This window comes from Neovison vison, chromosome 13 (assembly GCF_020171115.1).
Source record: "Neovison vison isolate M4711 chromosome 13, ASM_NN_V1, whole genome shotgun sequence".
Lineage (NCBI taxonomy): Eukaryota > Metazoa > Chordata > Mammalia > Carnivora > Mustelidae > Neogale > Neogale vison.
Genome location: NC_058103.1, coordinates 23,364,255 through 23,386,381, shown reverse-complemented (window position 1 = coordinate 23,386,381; position 22,127 = coordinate 23,364,255). Strand labels below are relative to the sequence as shown.

At 34.4% G+C, this 22,127-nt stretch overlaps 1 pseudogene; it reads left to right on the top strand.

Moving 5' to 3' along the window:
• The first annotated feature begins 810 nt into the window (after positions 1-810).
• LOC122894475 overlaps positions 811-22,127 on the top strand; it is a 58,326-nt pseudogene continuing 37,009 nt past the window's right edge.

The window sequence follows — 22,127 nt, the reverse complement described above, 5'->3', positions numbered from 1 at the left end:
TGTTTCTGAGCGACACTGGCAGTATTAAGAAGCAGTTCCCAAATTTGGATGTTCATGATACTCATCAGTTGTGATAGATATAGATATAGACATAGATACAGATATAGATATACATAGATATATCTCAGAATTTCAGCCTCAGCTATTCTGATTGTGTGGATCTAAATCAATGTTACTAAAATTTATTTTTGTTTAAAAATAACCTTTGTTGTTAATCATATAAGGTTCAGAATCTCCCTTGCATCTATGATTCACATGCAGTAGTTCTGGAGAAACATTTGTTCACGCACATTTTTTTAATGAATATTCCAAAGGGTTTGTATGCCAACAAAGTTTCAAGAACACTTTAGAGTAAAGCTTGGATATCTTACTATTTAAAAAGCCACACACGTAGTTCAGGTGTTAAGAGAGGCTTGAAATATCTTATTTGGAGGTTAATGTTTGACAATAGTGTCTAGGTTGTACAGCATCAAACCTACTGTAAATATTTTGGCATTGAAGTCTCAGTTTTTAAACTTGGTCATCCTCAGACCTCAGACACCTTGAACACTCCCAAAGAAGAAAGAAGGAGCAGATTACATTTAGTAAATAAGCTACTTTTTTTACAACGAGAAGAAGAATGTCTCTTTGTATTCATATTTGCTTGGACGGTCACTTGTGTTGCAACACTTGTTTTCAACATGTGAATTTGTTCCAATAGGTTTGATATATTAGAGAACAATTTGAGCATAACGTGAATTTCATGTTTGCTTATGCATGAATTTCTCTGCAAGAAACACTAGGAAAACACAGAAAACTGTATCCAGCGGAATGGAGGTAAGCAGAAATAAACAAAATGGACCGCCTCACGTGCACACGAGAGCACACACACACACACACACACCTCAAACATCTACCAGCTACAATGGTTCACCTCTCCTGTTATCAGCCACACCCATTCACATCTGGTATTACAGCCTGCAGTCTGGGGTTATTCACCTTCTGCTACCTCCCCAGAATCATGTGATACAACCCTTCATACAAACCTCCACACCTCTCAGGGTAATCTTTTCCTCTTCTCACTGATATTTTTCTCTCTTTTCTTTTTTTCTCTCTCTCTTTTCCTTTCCTCTGGCACACAGGGTAGTAGGCACAGGAGTCAAGCTGATGGGCCAGAAGAGACTGGGAGCTCATTTCCTTTAGGAACTGTGAGGTTCAACAGTCATACTGTGGAAAGAGCCGAAATGCCCTTCAATAGGCGAATGGATAAAGATGGGGTCCATATATACAATGGAATATTACTCAACCACCCAAAAATAATGAATACCCAACTTTTGCATCAACATGGATGGAACTGGAGGAGATTATGCTGAGTGAAATAAGTCAAATAGAGCAAGTCAATTATCATATGATTTCACCTATTGTGGAACATAAGGAATACTATGGAGGACATTAGGAAAAGGGAGGGAAAAATGAAGGGGGTGGGGGGATATCAGAAGAGGGGAAGAACCATGAGAGACTGTGGACTCCGGGGAAAAAAACTGAGGGTTTTAGAAGAGAGGAGGATGTGGGGATGGGTTAGCCCAGTGATTAAAGAGGGCACATACTGCATGGAGAACTGGGTGTTATACAAAAACTATGACTCATGAAACAGTACATCAAAAACTAATGATGTACTATATGGTGACTATCATAACAGAATAAATGAATGAACGAATGAATGAATGAATGAATGAATAACATACAAGTAGTGAAAAGAAAAAAAAAAAAAAGAACTGTGAGGTCTTCTCTGAGATAATTTACCATACTATGTAGGCACTTAGCCATTTAACACGAGTCAGATTGTGATGCTTTCTTCCTTGCTTTCTAACTTTTTTACATATTGCTGTCAAATCTTTTAAATGTTGCACTCTTAATCCCATAGTTAACTTAAGCCCCATGTATTTTATTTTTTTTTTCAGTTTAAAAAAATTTTAAAGTATAGGGGGGTGGGAGGTTGGGGTACCAGGTGGTGGGTATTATAGAGGGCACGGCTTGCATGGAGCACTGGGTGTGGTGAAAAAATAATGAATAATGTTTTTCTGAAAATAAATAAATTGGAAAAAAAAATAAATTAAAAAAAAAGTATAGCTCACACCCAGCTATGTATTTTTTAATAAGCTTTATTTGGTTGGGGGGGGTGGCTCAGTGGGTTAATTGTCCAACTCAGTTTTAGTTCAGGTCAGGTAAATCTCTACCTATTTGAAAGCAAACTATTTACATAAATTATTTGTAATTCTGCACTAGAGATTATTTTCTTCTCTTCCATTTATTTCTTTATTATATCACATATTTATATTAGTGTGTTGTGCAGGGTGGGGGCGTGTTTCTAGCACTTGCTGGCTTTCTGATACTACAAGATGTGCCAGGGTCATTTTGTGTATTTCTTCCCCAGTCCTACTATTAGTCCTTTTTCCAAGGAACCTGAGTTCCTTGTCTTGGAAAATGGTATTAAAAACCCAGATCTGGAGGCCCTCTCAGCTGAGAGCAAAAAGAAAAATTATGTGTGTTATTAACCTGCATATGTGCACATATCTGTAAATATGCCTGCACATAAACATCTGAATCTAATATTAAGTGAAACATGAGTTCATACTGCTATCATCAATGGTAACCCATCATCATGTGGATCATTCTAGCCTCTGTATCTGCTTCTCTGTAACCTCCCAGAACATCAGTGAGAACTTTGCCTCCCATAATCTCCCATTCCTTTACTTACTCATTCATTTTCAGTATACATGAATAGCAGTATCAGAGTTATTTACTCATATACTCACGGGAAATATTTTCCTTATCGACCAGAGTGCAGTCCTTATGGATGGTCTATTTTACCTTGACTCTTACAAACTTGACTTATTTCCAGTAACTTAGGTCAGCAATTTCAGTGCAAGTGTTTTATACATTTGTAATGCATTTAGATTGTTCAATCACGGAACACTTTCTATTTTAGCACCCCAAACCTCCTAGATGATTTTTTTTTATTTATGTAAATTAAAGGTCACTCTATGTGCTGTCATGTTCCTATGGGCTTGGACAAATGCACATTGTCATGATGTATGTAATTATGTTACTACTGAGTCTCGCTACTCTAGCATATCTCCTGTGCCTCACAATTCAACAACCCTGCTCCCTGAAATTCTAGCAACCACTGATACTTTTTTATCATACTTATAATATTTCCCTTTCCAGAATGCCATAAAAATGGAAATGCAGATTATGTAAAATTTCACATGGAATTTTTATATGTGGCAATATTAATTTGATATTCATCTGTGTATTTCTGTGACTTGATGGTTCACATTTTAAATAGTCAAAAAACACTTTTTTGTTAAAATGTAACAGTTGTTTCTGTACTCACTTGTTGAAGGGCAACTTGGTTGCTTCCCTATTTTGATTATTAATAAATATACTATAAATATTCACAAGCAGGTTTTTGTGTGGATACACATTTCCAAATCAGGAGTGCAATTTCTGAGTCACGTGGTAAGATTATATTTACGTTTGTGAAAAACGTAATAGTACGTAATATAGTCTTCCAAAGTGAGAGAATAACTACACATTTTTTATAAGCGGTGGATGATAGAGCCTTCCGGTTGTGCTTCATCTTTGCCTGGAATTGGTATTGTCAGTATTTTGGATTCTAGTCATTTTAATAGATGTGTGATGTTATCTCATTGCTGTTTAAACTTGATATTCTATAATGAAAAATCATGTTGAATGTCTCTTCACGTGCTTATTTGACATGTGAATATCTTCTTTGGTGAAGTATTTGTTCAGATCATTTGCTCGTTTTCAAATAGAGTTATTTATTTTCTTACTGTTGACTTTCAGAATTTGTATAAGAACCTTACCAGATATGTGTTTTGCAGCATTTTTCCTATCTGTGGCTCCCTCCCCCCATTTTTTAAATAGCCTTTCACATAATTATTTTTTTTAATTTTAATAAAGCCCAACTTGGCAATATTTATTTCATGGATTGTGGATTTGATGTTGCATCTAAAAACTCATTGCCAAATAATAGTAATAATAAACAAATTTTCTCTTACATTATCTTCCAGAAGTGTTAGAGTCTTGCATTTTACAAGTATGTCTATAATCACTCTCGAGTTATTTACTGAGAAAAAGGTGAAAGTTCTGTGTCAAGATTTCTTCTTTTGCATTCAACACCAATTGTTCAAAACTGTGTGTCAAAAAAAAACTATTCTTTCTATCTGGAATTGACTTGTTCCTTGAAAATAAATTAGTGCACTATGTTTTTGTAGATCTATTTCTGTTTTGTCGTACAGCTGTATTTCTGTGCTTTTTCACTCATACCGAACTGTCTTGATCACTGCAGCTTTTTAGTAGGTGTTGAAATTGGGTAATATCAGTGCAACTCTGTTCTCCTTTTTCATTTTTCTTACTCTGATTCTTTGCCTATTTGTACAAACCTTACAATCAGTTTGTCTATATCAACAAGAGCTTTCTGGGATTTTGATAAAGATTGAATTGAATCCATAGATCAAGTTGGAAAGAGTTAACATCTTCACAGTATTTACTTTGGGTACAGACTATCTCTTTAGGAAAAGAGAACAGGGGCTCCTGGGTGGCTCAGTCAGTTGAGCCTCTGCCTTTGGCTCAGGTGATGATCTTGGGGTCTTAGCGTCAGCCCCATGTGGGCGGGAGTCTGCTTCTTCCTCCCTCTCTACCCCTCCCCCTCGCTTGTGTTCTCTTTCTCAAATAAATAAATAAAATCTTAAAAAAATGATATAAACTAAGAATACAGTATATCTCTCCATTTATAAGATATTCTTTAATTTCTTTCATTGGAGTTTTGTAGCTTTCCATATATAAACTCTATAAATAGTCTGTTAGATTTACAACCTAGGAATTTACTTCTTTTGGATTCAAATTTTTTTTTCAAATTTTAAATTCCAATTGTTTATTGCTGATGTAGAAAGGCAATTAACTTTTATATATGAAATTTGTATCCTACCACCTTGATATATTTGCTTATAAGTTTTAGAAGTTTTCCTATTGATTCTTTGGGATTTTCAATGTATTATAATGTATTCAGGGAACAAAGAAAGTTTTATGTCTTCCTTTCCAATCTGTACACATTTTTATTTTACTTTACTTTATTTTTTTAAGATTTTATTTATTTATTTGATAGACAGAGATCACAAGTACGCAGAGAGGCAGGCAGAGAGAGAGAGGAGGGTAAGCAGGTTCCGTGCTGAGCCCAATGAGGGGCTCGGTCCCAGGACCCTGGGATCATGACCTGAGCTGAAGATAGAGGCTTTAATCCACTGAGCCACCAAGGTGCCCCTATTTTGTTTTATTTTATTTGTTTCATTTCACCAGCTAGAACTTCCAATATGATGTTGAATAGGAATATAAAGAGATGATATTTTTGCTTTCTTTCAGCTTCAGCAGTAAAGCATTCAGTCTGTTCCCAGTAGGTATGATGTTAGCTGTAGGTATTTTTTGCAGGCATTCACGATCCAGTTTAGGAAGTTCTCTTCTATTCATTTTTTTTTTTTAATAATGAAGGGGTGTTGGAGTTTTTCAAGTCCTTTTGCTGCTATTGATATGATTTATGATTTTTCTTTAGAATATTAATGTGTAGGTTATATTGATTTTCAAATGTTGAACCAAACTTGCAAACATGGAATAAATCCCCCTGCCCATAATGTATAATTATTTCTATACATTATTAAATTTGATTTTTGTGTCTATATTAGTGGTATGAGTGTGTGTGTGTGTGTGTGTGTGTTTCTTTTTTATTATGCCTTTATTTCACGTTAATATTGGAGTAGTGTTAGCCTCATTGGATGTGTTAGAAATGTTCTCTCTTTTATTTTCTGGAATAGATTGTGGAAAATTGTTATCATTTCTTTATTAAATATCTACCTCCTTTGTAAGTTTATGTCTTAAAAGAATTTGGAGTATTTCAAGTTGGTGGACATAGAATTATTCATAGTATTCCTTTATTAACTTTCTAATGTCCAAGGTATCAATAGTGATCATGTCTCTTTCATTTCTAATATTGATAACTTGTCTATTTTTTTTATCTTTGTCAGTTTGATTTGAAGTTTATAAACTTTATTGATCTTTTCAAGACACCAAATTTTACTTTTGTTGATTTTCTCTATTGTGATCCTATTTTTAATTTCATGGATTCTGCTTTATTTTTTTTTCTCTGCTTTATTTTTTTAATTAATTCTTCTTTTTTCCTTTCTTTAGGCTAAAATTACTCTCCTCTCTCTAGTTCTATATGGTGAAAGCTTATGTTATTGATATTAGATCTTTCTGCCGTTAGATTTTTTAAGGTTTATTTTCAGGGTCAAAATGGGGTCTATCTTGGTGAATATTCCATGTGAACAAAAGAAATATATATAGTCTGCTCTTGCTGGCAGAGCAGTATGTAAATGTAAATTAGATCAAGTTGATTGATAGTGATGTTTAGGTCAACTAAATTATTTTTTTTTTTTGATCTATCAAAAACAGTGAAGTCTTCAATGTAATCATGAAATTTGTCTATTTTTCTCTGTAGTTCTATCAGATTTTTTCCTCCTATATTAAACACTCTGACATTAGTTGAATACATATATAAATAGTTCTGTCCTTTTGTAGATTACACCCATTTATCGTTATGTAATGATTCTCTTTTCCCCTAATAATTCCCTTTGTCCTGCAATCAGTTTTATCTGAAATTAATATAGCCACTCCAGCTTAATTTTGATTGGTGTTATTTCAGTATATCTTTATTTATGCTTTTAATTAGAATCTTTGTATGTAAAGTAGGTTTCAATAGACACATCTTGTGTTGGTTATTATTATTATTGTTGCTTATCAATTATAACATTAATTATTAGTGATTTTAATTAGTTTATTTATGAATCACTAATTTATTATTAATATTAGTTTATTCACTCTGAAAAACTTCTGCTGTTTAAATTATGTATTCTAACAATTCATATTTAAAGTGATGATGTATAGAGATGGATTAATATCTATCATGAAAGTGTCTTCTCTTTGTTGCATTTATTCTCCTCCTCCTTTTTTCTGTATTCTCTAGTTTTAAGGAACTACGTTATAGCATTCTATATTATTTCCTCTCTTATTGTATTAATTGAACTTTAAAAAAATAATTTTCCTTAGAACATTCAATATACATTTTTAACTAATCTAAATTCCACATTCAGTAGCACCATAGTACTTAACATGTAGTACAAATACTTATAACAGAGCCTTCTGAATTCTTCTCTCCTCTCTGTTTGAGATTGTTATAATTCACTTTATTTATCTTCATGCTAAAACTGTAATGTAAACTTAAGTGGATGGTTCTACTACTAAATATATGATGTTTTTATTTCTTTTTTCAAATTAACTTTATATATATGATAGAACTTTGATAGGAGGAATGTAAATAGGGCAGCCAGATAGATAATAAATGATAGATGATAGTGTAACCCTGGAGCTGTAAAGTTGGTTTCTTCCTTGTAGGTCTTACTTGTTCTCTTTTAAAATCAGTAGCCCTCAGTTCCCTATTCAGGACAATGAGAGTAACAATTATTTTGTAAGTATAGTACCCAATGGTACAGTGCCAAACACAAAATAAACATTATGATTATTACTATATTTTTTAAAGATTTTATTTATCTATTTGAGAGATAGGGAGGAGGGAAGAGCAGAGGGAGATAGAGAAGCAGGTTCCCCACTGAGCAGGGAATCTGAAGCAGGGTTTGATCCAGGGACACTGAGATCATGACCTGAGCTAAAGGCAGATGCTTATCTGCCTAAGCCACCCAGATGGCCCTGATTTTTACTATTTTATTAGGACTCATCATAACTGTGTAATTGGAGACATTTTCTCTGCCATGTAGTTCCTTTCTTCAACATGACCTTGGGTTATATTTTCTCCATTGTTCCCAAAGATACCCAAACTCTTCCCTCTTCCTCACCTTTGTTCCTTCTTTCCAGGACGTTCCAGGGCTCAGCATCCTTCAAACTCTCTAAGTGAAGTATTTATCTTCTGGACTACAGGTTTACTATTTACCAAATAGGAAATAATCACTCCATGCCTTGTTTCCTAATCAGTAAACAGGAAAAATATATAACTGATCTCATAAAATTGTTGTGAAAAGTAAAGACAAAGTTCTTATATGATGAGCTTAGCACAATATTTGGAACATAGTAAGTGTTCAACAATCTGAGGGGTTTGAAGTGGCGGGGGGGTGGGAGGTTGGGGTACCAGGTGGTGGGTATGACAGAGGGCACGGATTGCATGGAGCACTGGATGTGGTGAAAAAATAATGAATACTGTTTTTCTGAAAATAAATAACTTGAAAAAAATTTTTTAAAAAGTTAATTATTCTTAAATTTGTGACTAGGCATTTTAATTTCTATGTGTGTGTATCTGCAAACGTGTGTATCTGTGCATTTGTGCCCTCATTCCCCTTAGTGTTTTACATTGCGTGAGATTTTTAGGGGCACCTGGGTGGCTTAGGTTGAGTGTTAGACTCTAGATTTTGGCTCTTGTCATGATCTCAGGGTAATGGGATTGAGCCTGCATCGGGCTGTGGGCTCAGTCCAGAGTATGGTTATGGGATTGAGCCCACATCGGGCTGTGTTCTCAGTCCAGAGTCTTCTTGTCCCTTTCCCTCTGCTTGCACTTGTTGTGCCCCCCACCTCGTCTCTCTCTAAAATAAATAAATAGATAGATAGATGATGGATAGATAGATGGCAGATAGATAGATAGATAGATAGATCTTATGGTGCATGATATTTTTAGTATTATTTTACCCATACCCTTCATCCCAGTTGTACCAGGCTATTATGAGCTGATATTATTTTAGGCTGGCTTTTCCTAAAAGCAAAACTTGAGACAATGATTTAAGAGCAAGTAATTGATTTGGGAGTTGATCTCAAAAACACTTCTAGAGGATGGATATGTGAGGTAAGGAAGAAAAGGAAACAAAAACATGTTGCATAAAAGAACTGGCTACCATGATGGACTGTCCTCTTGTGGAACTCTGGGACACTACATGCAACGCACCTTGGAGATGTCTCATCATGATTGCAACGAAATATGGTATTTATCGCCCAATTTCAATTCATTACTGCTCAAGCACTGTTCCCTGGAACATTAATTCTACATGGTGTGCATGCCAAGAGAGAACCCTCAAAAACAAAACCAAAAAAGCCACAGAAACTAACCATAAGATGCAACTGCACATACTAGAATGGAGGTTTGAGCGGCACCAACAGCATCCAATTCAGTCACAGTCTTTGATGCTGCACATGAAATTGCACACTGTTTTTTGTTTTTTGTTTTTGTTTTTTTCTCCAACTGGAATATCCTACTCTTTATCATTTAATTGTTAAATATAAAATTACCCTTTTTAACTCAATAGATATCATTTGTGGAAGTCTTCATGATAGCAGGTGTCCTAATTCTTCACAATAATACGTAATGTGGGTGTTCTAATTTGCTGTACTTTCTTCTAGAACATTATTTAAATTACTGGATTTTAATGATCAATTGACTTTTCCATTACCAAAATTGACTCTAAGCTCCTTAAAAGCAGAGTCTTTACTGCTGTATGCCCAGAATTTTGCGTGGTGTTTGGCACATAGTTTCTTCTCAACAACTATTAGTTAAGAAGATGTTTATTTTTAAGTGTCAAATCTTAAAAACACTTGAGCACAATCAGGGTTGATGAAAATTATATTCATTGAATGCTTATTAAAATATATATCTGAGGTCACAGTGTTTCTTTTGTTCACAAATCTGCATATATGCACTGTAATAAAAGGCAGTTCTGTTTTATGATCATTTTCAACAACCATAAAATGATGCTTTTAATGAAAACAAGGTAACTTTCTAAGCAATAAAGCAGGTATATATATATTTTTTTCTTTTTTCCTATTCTCTATTCCAAGAGTACACTCCTTTGTGCTACTTCATTCTATGTTATGCCATTAATATCACTTGCAAAGGTTGAGATTAGTTCATACTAAGTAGATTGAAGTTATTCAAGCGGAGCCTTTGTTATGCACTGGAGTGAAAAGCAGCATGGGAGTTCCAACCCAGCCATCATTTTAGCTTCTATTCCGAGTATAGGAGTTCTTTACATCCCATCAATGGAAATAATGTATCAAAAGATTCAGTTCTTAGAACTCAGCATTTACTATTTTTCCACTTACACCACTACAAAATAAAATAACACAATCTTCTATAAGGAAGAAAAGAGGAAGATGTAGCTATAGATAACGCCTTTTTTTTTTTTTGCCTGTTTAATGATAAACTCTTCAGAGAATTACTGAATTACCATAGAAAACCCAGGTGAAAATAACAAACTTAGGTAGATAGAGAGATAATAGATAGGTAGTTAGGTAGATAGATGATAAATACATAGATAGATTTGTTTATTGAGTTGGAATGCTATAATATCGTTGCCCTTTCCATTGTATTAAAGTGAAAACAGTGTTTTCTGGAGCCTTGAGTGGCTGTTAAATAAACATGTCAAATTTATGAAAAGAAAAATTATAGTAACTGTGACCATCAATAGACATAATTAAATCAAGTTTTATTTTCACTATTTCTTTTTAATGTATGGTCAGAATTCTCTTGGGAGGAATTGTGGGAATGGAATTTCAAAGATATTGAGAAAGGGTTGCAAAATATTGATGGGAAATGAATTTAGATTTTTTTTCATATTTTGAGGTTATATTTTACCCATACTCAGGATTATTCAATCCTATTGATTCTATTTTCATGCCAGATATTTTTAAATGTCTAACAGAGCCTATATTTATTTATATATTTATATGTATTTATGTATGTATTTATTTATTTAATTTATTTATTTAGTGGACAGAGAGAAAGACAGCAAGAAAGGGAACACAAGCAAGGGCAGTGGGAGAAGTAGAAGCAGGCCTCCTGCTGAGCAAGGAGCCCCATGCCCTGCTCCAACTCAGGACTCTGGAATCATGACCTGAGCCAAAGGCAGACACTTAATGACTGAGCCACCCAGGTCCCCCAGAGCTTAAATTTCATACCATACACTGACATTAGCTGTCACATACATTATTAGAAATTCCTTTAAAAATAGTGAATAAATCAAGTAGAACATTAATTACATGTTTAAGTATATACATTCTCCTTAACAATTAAAAATGATACATTGCTTTTTTTTAGATAAAAAGATGAGATTCTCTTGTAAATCTTTAGCTCCCATTTCTTACCTCCTATATTCTCTATTCTCTAAAATCCAGACTTCTAAAGGTATAACTATGAATTCTACTAAAAATTAAGTATTACACAAGTATATGTTAAATTATATCCAATATTTTTGCTTGCTGAGAGATTAGTGGATTTACTTATAATGATCAATTTGCTAATATATAAAAATGCATTGCAAGAATTCATTCAAGATCAGGTAGATTGTCTACAAAGATGGTCACCAAAACTCTTTCCATCTTTCTATTTTTTAAAGGGATTTTATTTATTTATTTGACAAAGAGAGATCACAGGTAGGCAGAGAGGCAGGCAGAGAGATAGAGGGGTAAGGAAGCAGGCTCCCTGCTGAGCAGAGAGACCGATGCAGGACTCAATCCTAGGACCCCGAGATCATGACACGAGCCAAAGGCAGAGGCCCAAACTACTGAGCCACCCAGGTGCCCAACTCTTTCCATCTTTAAGTCTTTATACCTCTTCTTTGTTCAAAATGTGGGGACTATTTCTGTTCCAGCTGAACGTGGGCTGGACTTATGATTGCCTTGACCATCAGAATATGGTAAAGATAATGAAGTGTCAGTTCCAGAAACTAGGTCCTTAGAGACCTGGTAATTTCTTTGCTATCTGGAACCCAAATGGTACCTTGTAATGAAGCTTGTCTAGATCTCTGGAGGCTGAGAAACCGCATGGAAGAAAACCAAGAGGCCCCTGCCGAAACTACCATCAGTGCCGGGTATGTAAATAAGGCCATCTTGAGATTGCCAGGACCAGCTGCTCCCTTCTGCAACTTCAAAAGTGAACACAAGAGAGACCATCTGAAGAATTGCCTGACTGAGACCAGTTGACCAGCGGAGTTCAGAAGAACCATAAATTGTTTTTACTTTAGGCCACTTTATTTTGCATTAACTTGTTTAGAAACAAAACATAACTAATGAAAAAATAAAGGGAAGAACAAAGTATTTCTAATCTAAAACTAAATCATTCCACTTGATAGAAAGCATTACAGATTTTAGAAAATTATTTCCTATCACTTGGTTTTCTATTTACATCTTGTCATAATTAAGTTCTAAACACTTTTTTTTTTTTTTGCAAAGTAAGGCATAGCTGTGAAAGAAAACGGTAAGATCAATGTATATCAAAGATTTTATAAATATACAGCAATATATGACATATGCAAAAACAAATATATGTTGGCAAAGTCTACAGAAAATTTTCTTCCTTGTGCTATTTAGAACAAAAATATGTTTAACACTCATCTCAGGGTTAAACAGTGGATTGAAAACCCCCTAGTTATGAAGTCACTTCTGGAAATACATTTCTATTTGAGAAATTAATATTAGAGAGAGGAGATGGGCCTTATAATAAAATCTTGCAGAGTTATTACATCATTGAAGTAGTACTTCTATCACTTCTATCAAATACCACAATAAAGTAAATTTTAAAGTAAAATTTTGTCTGTGCTGATGTGTCACAGTAATACATGATTGGGGTACCAGGTGGTGGGTATTATAGAGGGCACAGCTTGCATGGAGCACTGGGTGTGGTGAAAAAATAATGAATACTGTTTTTCTGAAAATAAATAAATTGGGAAAAAAAACTGTAAAAAAAAATACATGATTCATAGTATTACATTTGTCAAGATGAATACTTTGACTAAAAATGCCCTTTTATACCTTCATTCCGTCATCCTTTTTCCATACATTCCTAATAAAGGGAGACTCACACTGAGTGGTAATTTAAACTGTAAACAGAGCCTTTCAGAATGTGTTCTGGTATTCAGACAAATACAACCTGTCCTTCTCAATTCTGGATGTTCTTCAGAGCCTTCTATAGCAGAATAAATCCCTCTAGGTGTTCTGATAGGCCATTAGGTTTGTAAACCACTGCTTTATATAAAAGGTATCGCTTCACTGCTAAAATCATTGCTGGTGGATTCCGAGTTAAACCATAATGTCTCCTGTTTATATTTTGATAGTCACATTCTGCACCAAGGTTTTCAGGTCATGCAATGTCTCCTTCCTCCTCTGGAGTACTGTCTCAGAGTGGATACATTTGGAGCAAATGTGTCAGATTGACCTAGGTTGGTTGGAAACATTTAAATTCTCAAGCCACTTCCACAACCTGCTAAATCAAAATGTTTAGAGAGAGCCTGGGTATCTGTATTTTATACAAGCCCAGCTGCTTGGCATTCTCTCTCTTTTTTTCCCTCTTTAATGAAATCATCAACAATGCCTTCTGTCTGAGCCATGCATTTCATCAAAGCTAATCTGCATATCACATTCAAGCTTGGATATCACTGAAGGGCGGATGTTTTTTTTTCTTAAGATTTTTAATCTATTTTAGAGAGAAAGAGAGAAAGAAAGAGTGGGAGAGAATTGCAGAGGGAAAGCGAAAGAGGGAGAGACAGAAAGAATCTATAAAACATGGGGGCTTAAGTGGGTAGGAGAAGAATCCATGAAACAAGATGGGATAGGGAGGGAGACAAACCATAAGTGACTCTTAATCTCACGAAACAAATTGTGGGTTGCTGGGGGGAGGGGGGTTGGGAGAAGGGGGGAAGGTTATGGACATTGGGGAGGGTATGTGCTTTTGGGTAAATTGGAAGGGGAGATGAACCATGAGAGACTATGGACTCTGAAAAACAGTCTGAGGGGTTTGAAGTGGCGGGGGGGTGGGAGGTTGGGGTACCAGGTGGTGGGTATTATAGAGGGCACGGCTTGCATGGAGCACTGGGTGTGGTGAAAAAATAATGAATACTGTTTTTCTGAAAATAAATAAATTGGAAAAAAAAAAAAAAAGAATCTATAAATAGGCTCAACGACTAGAGCCCAACTTGGCTCCATGTCATGTCCCTGAGATCATGCCCTGAGCAGAAACCAAGATTCTGGCTTAACCAAGTCTGTTACCCAGGTGTCCCTGAAGGATCGTTGCTCAATGTAAAAAGCCTCCCAAATATGTTTTACCTCTCAGTATTATCCTTTGGTGATGTACCTTTCTCATGTTGCATTTTCATACTCATGATGAGAGAAATTTTAATTTGGGGGCTGCTTTTAGCTTTCCCTTTTACTTTCAAATTATGGTATTGCAGACCACTACTACAGAGCCCACGTACAAGTCAGTGAGGAAAAAAATCCTCTACTGATGATTCCTAACTGTGCAGAGGGACAGTAACTCATATTAGAGATAAGCACTTACAACGTATAAAACTGCACTCAATGTATTTTGAAATATGCCATGTTGTATATCCACTCCTTTTGTGGACTCGTGCCTATTGCAAAAACAATGATGCAGCTGGTTTGATTAAGCTGACAGCATTGAGATATGCAAGAATATACGATGTGATGATTTCTTTCTAGACTTCATCAGCCAAACATGAAGATAAATTATACTGCACGATCAGCTTTCCAGCTACAGAGTGTTTAAATTGTTAGTGTGAAGTTGAAACTTAATAATGCCAACATAGGAGCCAGGTTTTATTATTTGGAGATAGAGTTTGGGCAGATAAATTCTAATCATTTCATTTAAACCTTCCAATTTCATACTATACATGAAATAGAATGAAATAGAAATATATATATATATATATATATATATAGCAATAAGGAAATGTGAACATAAAAAAGATTTTTAAAACCGAAGCAGTACAATGGTCAGCTTTTCTATGAGAAGACAAATATATCTGCTTTTTAAATTGTAATCATTGGAAAATAATTCATATACCATCTTGTTCTACCCCCAACTTCTGAGAGAAAGGAAAGAAATTGAGAAGACTTTGACTGTCATCATTTTTCTGTGGGATCTTAGGCAAAACATGTATCTCTCTGGACTGCAGTTTCCTTTTATGCATATTTAGATCATTAAATGAGATGAGTTAAGAACCCCTCAATTTTGGAGAATTTCGTTGACAATTTGCAGATATTTACTGTGCATAAATGTGTGTATAAATAAGCTACTTAGGGGCATCTGTGTGATTCAGTGGGTTAAGCATCTGCCTTCTGCTCAGGTCATGATCCCAGAGTTCTGGGATTGAGCGCTGCATTGGCTCCCTGCTCAGTGGAGAGCCTGCTTCTCCCTCTCCTTCTGCCACTCCCCTGACTTGTGCTTTCTGTCGGTCTGTCTCTCTGTCAAACGGGTAAATAAAATCTTTAGAAAAATAAAAAAAAAATAAGCTACTTAAAAAATAACTAAATTCTATCCTCACAGCATTTAAGATAGAAAACTATTCTGTACCAGCACAATAAGCTATTATTTTTATTGAGAGTTTTCTATTTGCCAGTTACCATGCTAAACTATTAATATGCATTTTCTATATTTAACATTCACCACAATGTCAGGTTGTCATTTCATTATTTTTCCCTTTTAACATAATGATGCTGAGGCTTAAAGAGTATAATTTATCCAAGATCTCACAATTAATTGGTAATAGTTGGAGCTTAGATACCCCAGGGATTGTGACTATGGATTCTGTGGTCTTAATTACTTGCCATGAAAAAAAAAAAAAAATTGCACCTTACTATGTGTGTGGTGAATTCCAGTGTGAGAAAAATAAAGTTGTCTGTACATTCTCTAGTAAATGCTTGTTGGAATAGATTCCAAATCATAGTAATTTCCCCCTCTTTTCTATGTGCTCTTATTCAAAGGTTAGTGTCTGGCAGGCATGTCCTAAAATAGAAAGTAATGAGAGGGATTAACTCTACCAGATATGTAAACATTTTGCAAAGCCTCTAAAATTAAAATAGTGTAGAACCATGTGAATAACAGAGCAATGCAGTGGAATAGAGAACTCAGAGAGAGACACAAGACCACTTGAAAATTTCATATAGAATAAGACTGGCCTTTCAAATACTGCAAAATGGTGCTCGCTTCGGCAGCACATATACTAATATCAAATACTGCAAAATGGATGAACTTTTCAAAAAAATGGTATTGGGACAACTGTATAGACATTTAGACAAAGAAAAAACTGGATCCGCAACACACACCATTCAGCAGAATAAACCCCAACCATTTCAATGATCTAAATGTAAAACTAAAATCATACGAGCATGCAAAGTAAGCAAAATAAAATTTGTTACCTGCTATTACAGTTAGCTTTTCTAAACTGGTCTGAAATCCAGGAAACAAACAAATAAACAAAAAGGATTGATAAATTGGCTAATCATTTCATTTAAACTTTCCAATTTCATACTATACACGAAATAGAATGAAATGGAAAAAATATATAGCAATAAGGAGATGTGAACATAAAAGAGATTTTTTAAACTGGGTGGTGTGCAGGGTGGAGGTGTTGAATAAAATACTAGAAGGAAAAGCAAAAGACACTAACAAACTGGGAGAAAATATCTGCAACTTGTATCTCAGAGGTAAAACTCATGAAATCAAGAAAATAAAGACTAGAAGTCCCTTTAAAAATTGTGCAAAATACTACACAGTTCCCAGAGATTAAAAATATTCAAAAAACCCATAAGCATCTGAAAAGATGTTCCAATACAAATTAAATTTCTATGGAGATATAATTATTTATATTACGGTTTGGCAACATTCAAAATCTTGTCAACACACTCTCTTTTGGCAGATGAGGGAAAAACTAGCACTCTTAAAATGCTCCTGAGAGGGACGCCTGGGTGGCGCAGTTGGTTGGACGACTGCCTTCGGCTCAGGGCGTGATCCTGGAGTCCCGGGATCGAGTCCCACATCAGGCTCCCAGCTCCATGGGGAGTCTGCTTCGCTCTCTGACCTTCTCCTCGCTCATGCTCTCTCTCACTGTCTCTCTCAAATAAATAAATGAAATCTTTAAAAAAAAAAAAAAATGCTCCTGAGAATGGAAAATGAAACAGATCCTATAGAAATAAATTTGGAAATATCTAATGAATATTCATGGATTTTTATTATTTTATCCAAGAATCCCACTTTTAGAATTTCTTCATGAAAATATTATGCTAAAAATACCAACATCTTATAGGCCAAGTTATTCGTAAAAGCAATATATTGAAAACAACACAAACATCTTTCTACAAAGAGATTGGTTGAAATACTCCTGTCCACATACACACAATTAAATACTAACAAATCATTTTTAAAAAATGAATAAGGTAGGTTTATGATTTTTCAAATTTGTGATTAATCATTCTCTCCTTCACTTTCCAATGAAACATATTTTAATTGTTATCCCAGAAGAAAAAAAGGAAATCTTATAATTTTCCCAATATATACCTCCATCTTAGTAACAGACATATATATTGTTTGACCTGAACAGGAAAACCCAGGGGGGAAATAAGTGAAATGACAATAAAAACCTACCTCTTAGATAGTTATGAGTGATATGGAAAAAACAATTATATTGCAATAAATCTTAAGGTCAAATCAAATTTCAATTTAAATCACAATGGACTGTGACAAATATAGATAATAACTTGCAAGCAAATTTAAATTGTGATTTTGTAGCTTTTCCCATCAACTGAATCAGTTATGCCTATGTTCACAAATATTTCCAAAAGTTCTCTTCTATCTGCATATAGTCTCTATTATTTTACCTTTGTGTAAATAAGTGTGCAATTAGAGATATAATTATTCAGAATATGTAAATATAATTAAAAGAGGGTCAAATTTAAGGTTATATTAGAAATACTTAAAATCTATTCACAGGAAGACATTAAAATAATTTTTATCAATAAAAATAGATTTACTTGTTTTAAAGTTCACAGAAATGGAATGAAGTCCAGATTTATTAAACTGTTTTTGAATGATATCAACAAAATGGTCAAGTGAGGAACTCCTAAATTCATCCTTCCATAAAAGCAACTGAGACACTGGCAAAACTATCAGAATCAATTCTTTGGAACCCTGGAAATTACCAAAAGCAGCATGGGAAGCAGTTATTCAACAAAATGACTGAAGCACAGTAAAAAGAGCAAGCTTTTTATTGTTTTTATTTGACCTTATTCTCATCCCCCATACTTCAACTCAGTGGTAGCCTTGAAAACAGTGGTAGTTGTGAAAATACTACAGTACAGAATAATTTCCTCGAAACATATATGAAACCTAAAGAGACAAAAAGAGAAATCGAAAATCAGAATAGACCTGTAACAAGTGACAAGGATGAGTCTGTAACCAAAAAACTTCTATAACAAGAAAGTCCAGTACCAGAAGTTTTCATATCTACCAAATGCTTAAAGAAAAATATCTTAAATCCTTCACAAACTCTTCAAAATAGAAGAGGCATTCTTGCTAACTCAATCTACAATGCTAGCATTACTCTGACACCAACCAACATCACAAGGAAATGAAATTACAGATCAATATCCCTTATAGATAGATACAATAATCCTCAACAGAATACCAGCAAACCTCATTCAGCAACATATTAGAATGATTATACACCATGACCAAGAGAGATTTATACCAGAAATTCAAAGCTGGTGCAACATACAAAATTGATCAGTGTAATAACATACCATGCTACTATAATAAAGAAAAAAAGGATGCAGAAAAAGATTTTGAAAAACTCCAACACTCTTTCATGATAAATACACTCAACAAATTAAAAGTAGAAGAAAATTCTTACCTTGATAAAGGGCATCTATACAAAATCCACACTTCCATCATACTTAATTGTGAAAGACTTAAAACAATAGCCCACAGATAGAAACAACACAAACGTCCATCATCTTATAGATGGATAAATACAATGTGGTATAGCCATAAAATGTTTTATTTATTATTTAACCATAAAAGAGAATGAAGCACTATCTAAAACTAATGTAAACATTGTATGTCAACAATACTTCAATAAAAAAAGAAAAAATAATAATTTTGAGCTAAAAAAAAAAAATGTGGGGGGAGGGATAAAGTACCAAAAGTTGCTACAATGCCCACGCACCTTGAAAACATGTTGTATGATTCATTTACATGAAATTTCCAGGATTGGTAGTACTAGAGAGAGAGGAGGTAGGTTAATAGATACCAGGAGAAATGAAGAGGGGCAAATTTTTTACAAATATTTATTTGAATATTCAGTGATGAAAATACTCTGGAATTAGATAGTAGTAATGGCTTTGCTACATTATAAATATTTTTAAAACCACTTAATTATGCACCTTAAATTTATTTCAGTGGTGGGTTTTATGTTATATGAATTTTGTGTCCATTAAAATATTATTTTATATGTGATATAAATTATATTTATGTCACATTTAAATACATAAATTCTTGTATTTCATTCTTTATTTAAATTTAAAAGATGAAAGAGAATGAACAAAATATTTTTGAGATCCAAAGTTACCTTTGCCTGAAGAAAATAAATTTTTAAGTATTGATGGGCTATTTCAAATTTTTTAATTTAATTTCTAAATCTCATTGCTTTCCTAAAGTTGAAATCTTTCATGCTTGAATCATGCTTTCACATAGTGCATTCATCAGACTGAGAAAGACCTAATGCCCATGGCTAATTCACTTAAAAACAAATTTCTGAATGAGGATAGATTTTCTGAGATAAAGTTATAACAATGCAGAAAAATAACGACACAATTCTCTCTCTCTCTCTCTCTCTCTTTTTTTTTTTTTCCACTTATATCTTTCACAGATCATCTCTCTTGGAAGATGACTTTGGTCACTTCTGTTTATCTGATCTTTCTCCCCATGCCAACATTCATTCTTCAGTCTGTGGGCTTCTGCCAAACCTGAACTCACCTAGCTCTAGAGTTGGGCAGGTAACAAAGTTCTGGGCAATCAGAGAAGTACAGTATGCTCCCCCTGTGATTAAGTCATAGGCAAGCTGGGGCAATAATAGCAATTAGCATTTTGCTTGGAATGTGACTCTAAATCTGCACTGTCAAATTCTGTAGGCAGTAGCCCAATGTGACTTGTTTAAATTACAATTAATTAAATTTAAGTAAAATTAACAATTTAGTCACTCAGTCACACTAGCTATACTAGTCAGGTGCTCAACAGCCACAGTTGCTTGGCTATCATGTTGGACAGTAAATACACAAAAATACTTCCATCATTACAGAAATTTCTATTGGACAGTACTTCTATAGTTCTTCTAAACCAGCATTGTTCAAGATTTATTGTTTAAAAAGTTTAAAATTATAGCCACATTCAAAAAGTAAAAGGAAACAGATGAAACTACTTTTAATAAAACATTTTAATAGGCTATCGTTTTATTTTATTTTTTTTAAAGATTTTATTTATTTATTTGACAGAGAAACAGCGAGAGAGGAAACACAAGCAAGGGGAGTGTGAGAGGGAGAAGCAGGCTTCCTGCCGGGCAGGGAGCCCAACACAGGACTCTATCCCAGGACCCCGAGATCATGACCTGAGCCGAAGGCAGACACTTAATGACTGAGCCATCCAGGCACCCCTAGGTTATCATTTTAACAGGTTATCATTTTAACAGGTCATCGATATGAAAAATTTTAATGAGAGATTTTGAGCTTTTTTTAATAATAAGTCTTCCAAATCTGCTATATATTTTATATATTTTACTTAACATATACTTCAATTTGGATCAGCTGCATTTCAACTATCCAATAACCACATGTCATTAGTGGCTACCATATTGGATATTGTAGATCTAGAGTTGAGGTGGGATTTCTCAACTTGAGCATCAGTGGTATTTTTAGATGAATTAAGTTGCTTTATTAAAGGTTATCCTGTGCATTGCAAGGTGGTAGGCCATGTCCCCTGCCTTTACTCACTAGATGGTAGTAGTTTCAAATCCAGTTGTGACTAACAAAATGTGTAAAACATTGCCAAATGTCCCTTGGGGGGCAAAATTGACCCATTCAAGAACCACTGCTCTAGAGAAAGGACTGTTCTCTTTTCTGGAAGACAATTCACAAGAATAATGTAAACCTTGAACTATTTAGGTTATCAAGTGGAAACTGAGAATAAAGACAATAGAACAGGAGACAGAGCACAGAAGTGGGAAGCTCTGAGTCTGGTAACATGATCAGTCCCCAAGTGCCTGAGGGTCTCAGTTAAGGCACCAACTCTTGATTTTGACTCAGGTCATGATCTCTGGGTCCTGGGATTGAACCCCACTTGAGGCTCCATATCCAGTGGGGAGTCTGCTTCAGGATTCTCTGTTCCCCGCTCCCCCCGACCTCTTTCTCAAATAAATAAATCTTAAAAATTTTTGAATATGATTTCAGTCACTTGATGAAAACTCACCTGAATATTCTTAAACCACTGGACATTGCAGTGACATAAACCGATGTATTTCTTTCCTTAACCTAAGCCAGTTTGATTGACTTTAATTTACAACTGTAATAATCCTAAATGATCCGTCATTACAACCTAAATACATAAAATACAATCATTAGTATTTTCCCTCAAAAAGCAAAGATTAATTCTCCCTCCCATATGATTTATGATAGCTTTTAATTTCCTTCCCAGAGTTACCCCATACAGAATGAAAGCTATTTTTTGCACACTTTATGTTTCAGATAAATATATGCAATTGGAAGCCTTGATAGAACTTTTTGCTAGGGTATTGACATTAACTTTGTCCATTGTTAATAAAATCCATTCATCAAAACTCTGTGATAAGATGGGCTGCTTTTATAACCTTAATCCTGTTGCTTTATTTTGATTCTCATATTTTTAAAAGATGAAAATGTTGCAGCCAGTGCGGTAGTTCCCACTGGGAATAAAATTGTAGCATTCTTTGCGTGCTTCTGTTCCTTTTTATCTGAGCTTTACTCAATAATAATGTCACCCTTGGATGAAGCTAAAAAATTGAGATAAAATCTAAACAAAGCTTTCATCATGGTGTGAACATGTGTCACCTCCACTGTTTTTGGAAAGATGCTATTGATTTTTCTCCAAAAGATCTGCTTAATTGTCATTAAAAAGTGAAAACACATCTTTGAAATAGATCTAG